Source organism: Lolium perenne, chromosome 6 (assembly GCF_019359855.2).
Source record: "Lolium perenne isolate Kyuss_39 chromosome 6, Kyuss_2.0, whole genome shotgun sequence".
NCBI lineage: Eukaryota > Viridiplantae > Streptophyta > Magnoliopsida > Poales > Poaceae > Lolium > Lolium perenne.
Window position 1 is genome coordinate 84,148,007 of NC_067249.2, and position 6,926 is coordinate 84,154,932.

Sequence of the window (6,926 nt, forward strand, 5' to 3'; positions counted from 1 at the left end):
TAGTTTCTATGTTTTTAGGCAAGGCAAAAAGTATGCAGCCACTCTTTTTATTTTCTATGCATTTTCATGTGATGACCCGTTACCGATTTCTTCGTTGTTTGTTTCGTATTGTCTGTTATCCCGCCTATCTGCGGTACCCAAATATATGAAAATTTTCTTTTATGTTCGCTCTTTTTATGCTGATTATCATTGTTGTCGAGAGCATGCAGAAACACACGGCCGGTAGGGTTCAATTCAGTAAATCTGCACCTCACGGTTGTGACCTCTCAAGTTTGAACCTGATATGTGTAGGCCGCATTCGCTGCGTCAGTCTGTTGACAACAATCAGCCTCTATCGTTGCCCGGCTAAGCTACCGTCGACGCGGCCCGCCTAGCTAGGCCGTTATTTATGCTGCGTGTGCACAATGTACTGCTACGTTCTAATTGTGTTTCCGCACAACCTAAAACAGAGTACGACTAATATTTGCCAATAGCTTCGTCACTGAATCTTCAATTAAAGAGAGCAATCAGAGCATCGACACTGCTTTCTGTCGGCAAAGTGACCAAAGTGCTGCACTTTCAGTGCGCAATCTATTTACAAACAGTACAACTAATATTACACACAACATCTGCTTCCTCTTGCACAATCTATTTATAAAATGTACAACCACAAAAAAGTGCCGCGCTAGCATCGACACCTCGCCTTGCCTGGCCCCTACCGGGCTATGATCCCCTTTTGCCTATCAGCAAAGCGACCGAACTTATGACATGTATTTTGCCGCTATAGTTAGGAGTTAAACGCCATGAAGCATGTTTAGATTGCTAGCAGTCCTGTAATATATAGCATATGTAATGTAATGTCTTGTGAAAAATCCGCTCCATAAAAGCCTACTCTCCTAGGCCATTGGCTATTCAGATTCTGCAGTACCATCTATTGATATCATCGATAATAGCCCATCTTCCATCACTATTTATGCATACCACTAACAACTCTCCTTCCCCCATAAATATTGTGCTCGATGAATGAAACATACCAGGACCGAGGGAAGACTTCACACGACTTTTCCCATGATGATTTTGATATATTATACGTTTTTTTTCGACGTCGTATGCAAAAGTTAATGCGGTTTTACCATTTTTCAAACATTTTTTGCAATAAATGTGAAAATTCAAATTTGTTAATTTTCCCTAATAGTAGGTTGCATAACATACATGAATCTCAAAAGATTTTTTTTTTGAATAATCTATCATTTTCTTTTCTATTTTACGTTGTTAAAAAAGGCGATCCACGGGGTGGAGGTGCGTGGGGAGCAGAAAAACCTTTTGCACCGGTTCGTATTACGAACCGGTGCAAAGGGTAGACCTTTGCACCGGTTCTTAACACGAACCGGTGCAAAAGAGTTTGTGGTCGACGCTAACCCTTTGCACCGGTTCGTGTTACGAACCGGTGCAAAAGATCCCGCACGAACCGGTGCTAATGCCCCCTGGACGTGCAGACCGCACGAACCGGTGCTAATGACCCCTTTAGCACCGGTTCGTGCCAAATCCGGTGCAAAAGCACTTTCGAGGACAGGATAAAAGCCCTTGTTTCTACTAGTGCAGTGACGAGGTAGAAGATGTGCAAAGTAATGCTATTTTGTAAGCTTATACTTATCCTTAAAATTCATTTAGAAAATATTTATGCCAACTCCCCTAAGTTTTTTGTTCTTCCGAGATAACTTGATTATTAGTTCAAATCAAACTGTTGAGAAAACGGATAGGTATGTTTTCAAATTTGGTGGTAAGTGGGAATTCCATCATTTTATAGAACTCCTCTTCAGTTACTGCCATGGTAACCTCTCAGATTCTTTTTTGTTTCGTTATTTCTGTTAAAATGCACAAGCTCAGAGCTGACCACATAGACCTAACTGCAGGTCGAAGACCATGTTCAGATGGTTAGCTAAGAAGATCTACTGTTCATGGTGATTGCTACTCGGTTCAGAAGTTATACACAGAAGCTCGAAAGCTAAAGTCCATGAGCGTAATCAGGTGATTAGTTAAAAAGAATTACAGCTCCTGGTGATGGTACTCAGTTCAGAAGCTACATACATAAGCTCTAAAGATAAAGTCGATGAATGCAATTAATTTAAATGGAAGAGGCATATAGGCAGTGCTTCGTTTTTTCACATGAACATTGACAATACCATATTCTATCTAACTTTTTTTAAAATTGCAGTTTGGAGAAGATGGAAGATAATGCCGCCGAAATCACTCTCCAATGCCAATTTTTATTTAGGTATTTCCTTTGTTTTCTTGGGTCAAACAGATCATTGCTTATTCAAACATGCATTATAAAGTGAACTAAATAGGTAGAAGACAACTACCGAGTTTGATTTCTATTTTGTATGGCAATATTTACTTTAAATGAAATATATTGGTTAGGAAGCTACCAATAGAGTATTAGTGATGCCATAAACAAAGAGGCTTCACTTGAAGCTATTGAGTTCCATGCATCCTTAGCATCTCAGATTTTCAAACTTAAAATAAATTAACCTTTTCTAAGAAGTGAAGCGATCATATAGCTTGCTCATAAGTAGAGACGGCCTCCATATGCCGTGGCACAGCTTTGATAGTGAACAATAGAAATTAGATTGGTTATCTGATTGTTTTAAAGTACAAAATACAGAATTGTTGGAAGAGAAATCTTATTCACTTGGAGATTTGTTTTGCAAATTACATGTCCTGTTTTTGCTTTTGCGTAATTTCTAACTTCTCAGAGAATGTGTATGCAGTTTTCCTTCATATATGTGACCGAAGTGGCGTTGTGATGAGGTCAATAACTAAGCTAAAAAGAGAAGAAAAATCCGGAGATAGATGACAAAGTGGAGAGTTGAATGCGAGACTATAATTTGTATCTTTGTAAGAGATTTACATGTATGTAATATAGTTGATCTACATGTGACCTTCACATACAAGTAGTACCGCTATGCTCTAAAATGAATTCCTACTAAATAGCTATGTATAATTATCTTAGTTGTATTGTTTTGTTTGTACGATTACTCTGTTTGTTGAAGCTAAATGGTTTTTGTGCTTAGGTTTCCGTTGATGATGAATGTGTTGGTGCTACCATGGATGGATCTCCTACTGCATAGGTGCTGCTATAATGACCTCTTAGATTATAATTGCCTCTCTTATATCTCTTACAAACGCACATGTTCAAATCTTTTTTTTAAAGGAAAAGAGTGGGAAAAATCCCACCGCAATTTTTATATATCATAAATTGCAATTTTCAGAATTCTGCACATGTTCATAATTGACCATAAAATGTGAACTGCAAGTTCAAGGTCATGCTCGATGATCCATCTAAAGAAAAGGTAGTTCATGTTGACGGTTTCTCGGTTCAAAGACTATGTGCGAAGCTCAAGACCTCAAGTGGTTTAATGGATAGGGCCGGTGCTTAGTTTCTATGTTTTTAGGCAGTGCAAAAAGTATGCAGCCACTCTTTTATTTTCTATGCATTTTCATGTGATGACCCGTTACCGATTTCTTCGTTGTTTGTTTCGTATTGTCTGTTATCCCGCCTATCATGCGGTACCCAAATATATGAAAATTTTCTTTTATGTTCGCTCTTTTTATGCTGATTATCATTGTTGTCGAGAGCATGCGAAACACACGGCCGGTAGGGTTCAATTCGATAAATCTGCACCTCACGGTTGTGACCTCTCAAGTTTGAACCTGATATGTGTAGGCCGCATTCGCTGCGTCAGTGTTGACAACAATCAGCCTCTATCGTTGCCCGGCTAAGCTACCGTCCGACGCGGCCCGCCTAGCTAGGCCGTTATTTATGCTGCGTGTGCACAATGTCTGCTACGTTCTAATTGTGTTTCCGCACAACCTAAAACAGAGTACGACTAATATTTGCCAATAGCTTCGTCACTGAATCTTCAATTAAAGAGAGCAATCAGAGCATCGACACCTGCTTTTTCCTGTCGGCAAAGTGACCAAAGTGCTGCACTTTCGGTGCGCAATCTATTTACAAACAGAGTACAACTAATATTACACACAACATCTGCTTCCTCTGCACAATCTATTTATAAAATGTACAACCACAAAAAAGTGCCGCGCTAGCATCGACACCTCGCCTTGCCTGGCCCCTACCGGGCTATGATCCCCTTTTGCCTATCAAGAAAGCGACCGAACTTATGACATGTATTTTGCCGCTATAGTTAGGAGTTAAACGCCATGAAGCATGTTTAGATTGCTAGCAGTCTGTAATATATAGCATATGTAATGTAATGTCTTGTGAAAAATCCGCTCCATAAAAGCCTACTCTCCTAGGCCATTGGCTATTCAGATTCTGCAGTACCATCTATTGATATCACTGATAATAGCCCATCTTCCATCACTATTTATGCATACCACTAACAACTCTCCTTCCCCCATAAATATTGTGCTCGATGAATGAAACATACCAGGACCGAGGGAAGACTTCACCCTGACTTTTCCCATGATGATTTTGATATATTATACGTTTTTTTCGACGTCGTATGCAAAAGTTAATGCGGTTTTACCATTTTTCAAACATTTTTTTGCAATAAATGTGAAAATTCAAATTTGTTAATTTTCCCTAATAGTAGGTTGCATAACATACATGAATCTCAAAAGATTTTTTTTTGAATAATCTATCATTTTCTTTTCTATTTTACTGATGTTAAAAAAGGCGATCCACGGGGGGGTGGAGGCGCGTGGGGAGCAGAAAAACCTTTTGCACCGGTTCGTGTTACGAACCGGTGCAAAAGGGTAGACCTTTTGCACCGGTTCGTAACACGAACCGGTGCAAAAGAGTTTGTGGCTGACGCCAACCCTTTTGCACCGGTTCGTGTTACGAACCGGTGCAAAAGATCCCGCACGAACCGGTGCTAATGCCCCCTGGACGTGCAGACCGCACGAACCGGTGCTAATGACCCCTTTAGCACCGGTTCGTGCCAAATCCGGTGCAAAAGCACTTTCGAGGACAGGATAAAAGCCCTTGTTTCTACTAGTGCAGTGACGAGGTAGAAGATGTGCAAAGTAATGCTATTTTGTAAGCTTATACTTATCCTTAAAATTCATTTAGAAAATATTTATGCCAACTCCCCTAAGTTTTTTGTTCTTCCGAGATAACTTGATTATTAGTTCAAATCAAACTGTTGAGAAAACGGATAGGTATGTTTTCAAATTTGGTGGTAAGTGGGAATTCCATCATTTTATAGAACTCCTCCTCTTCAGTCACTGCCATGGTAACCTCTCAGATTCTTTTTTGTTTCGTTACTTCTGTTAAAATGCACAAGCTCAGAGCTGACCACATAGACCTAACTGCAGGTCGAAGACCATATTCAGATGGTTAGCTAAGAAGATCTACTGTTCATGGTGATTGCTACTCGGTTCAGAAGTTATACACAGAAGCTCGAAAGCTAAAGTCCATGAGCGTAATCAGGTGATTAGTTAAAAAGAATTACAGCTCCTGGTGATGGTACTCAGTTCAGAAGCTACATACAGAAGCTCTAAAGATAAAGTCGATGAATGCACTTAATTTAAATGGAAGAGGCATATAGGCAGTGCTTCGTTTTTTCACATGAACATTGACAATACCATATTCTATCTAACTTTTTTTAAAATTGCAGTTTGGAGAAGATGGAAGATAATGCCGCCGAAATCACTCTCCAATGCCAATTTTTATTTAGGTATTTCCTTTGTTTTCTTGGGTCAAACAGATCATTGCTTATTCAAACATGCATTATAAAGTGAACTAAATAGGTAGAAGACAACTACCGAGTTTGATTTCTATTTTGTATGGCAATATTTACTTTAAATGAAATATATTGGTTAGGAAGCTACCAATAGAGTATTAGTGATGCCATAAACAAAGAGGCTTCACTTGAAGCTATTGAGTTCCATGCATCCTTAGCATCTCAGATTTTCAAACTTAAAATAAATTAACCTTTTCTAAGAAGTGAAGCGATCATATAGCTTGCTCATAAGTAGAGACGGCCTCCATATGCCGTGGCACAGCTTTGATAGTGAACAATAAAATTAGATTGGTTATCTGATTGTTTTAAAGTACAAAATACAGAATTGTTGGAAGAGAAATCTTATTCACTTGGAGATTTGTTTTGCAAATTACATGTCCTGTTTTTGCTTTTGCGTAATTTCTAACTTCTCAGAGAATGTGTATGCAGTTTTCCTTCATATATGTGACCAGAAGTGGCGTTGTGATGAGGTCAATAACTAAGCTAAAAAGAGAAGAAAAATCCGGAGATAGATGACCAAGTGGAGAGTTGAATGCAGACTATAATTTGTATATTTGTAAGAGATTTACATGTATGTAATATAGTTGATCTACATGTGACCTTCACATACAAGTAGTACCGCTATGCTCTAAAATGAATTCCTACTAAATAGCTATGTATAATTATCTTAGTTGTATTGTTTTGTTTGTACAGTACTCTGTTTGTTGAAGCTAAATGGTTTTTGTGCTTAGGTTTCCGTTGATGATGAATGTGTTGGTGCTACCATGGATGGATCTCCTACTGCATAGGTGCTGCTATAATGACCTCTTAGATTATAATTGCCTCTCTTATATCTCTTACAAACGCACATGTTCAAATCTTTTTTTTAAAGGAAAAGAGTGGGAAAAATCCCACTGCAATTTTTATATATCATAAATTGCAATTTTCAGAATTCTGCACATGTTCATAATTGACCATAAAATGTGAACTGCAAGTTCAAGGTCATGCTCGATGATCCATCTAAAGAAAAGGTAGTTCATGTTGACAGTTTCTCGGTTCAAAGACTATGTGCAGAAGCTCAAGACCTCAAGTGGTTTAATGGATAGGGCCGGTGCTTAGTTTCTATGTTTTTAGGCAGTGCAAAAAGTATGCAGCCACTCTTTTATTTTCTATGCATTTTCATGTGATGACCCATTACCG

The 6,926-nt window shown here is 38.7% G+C and overlaps 1 long non-coding RNA gene across 1 annotated transcript; it reads left to right on the forward strand.

Moving 5' to 3' along the window:
* The first annotated feature begins 5,275 nt into the window (after positions 1-5,275).
* On the forward strand, positions 5,276-6,289 carry LOC139831961 (uncharacterized). Its single transcript, XR_011746379.1, has 3 exons — positions 5,276-5,434; positions 5,622-5,681; positions 6,177-6,289. It is a non-coding gene; the product is annotated as an uncharacterized lncRNA (long non-coding RNA).
* Positions 6,290-6,926: the final 637 nt, after the last annotated feature.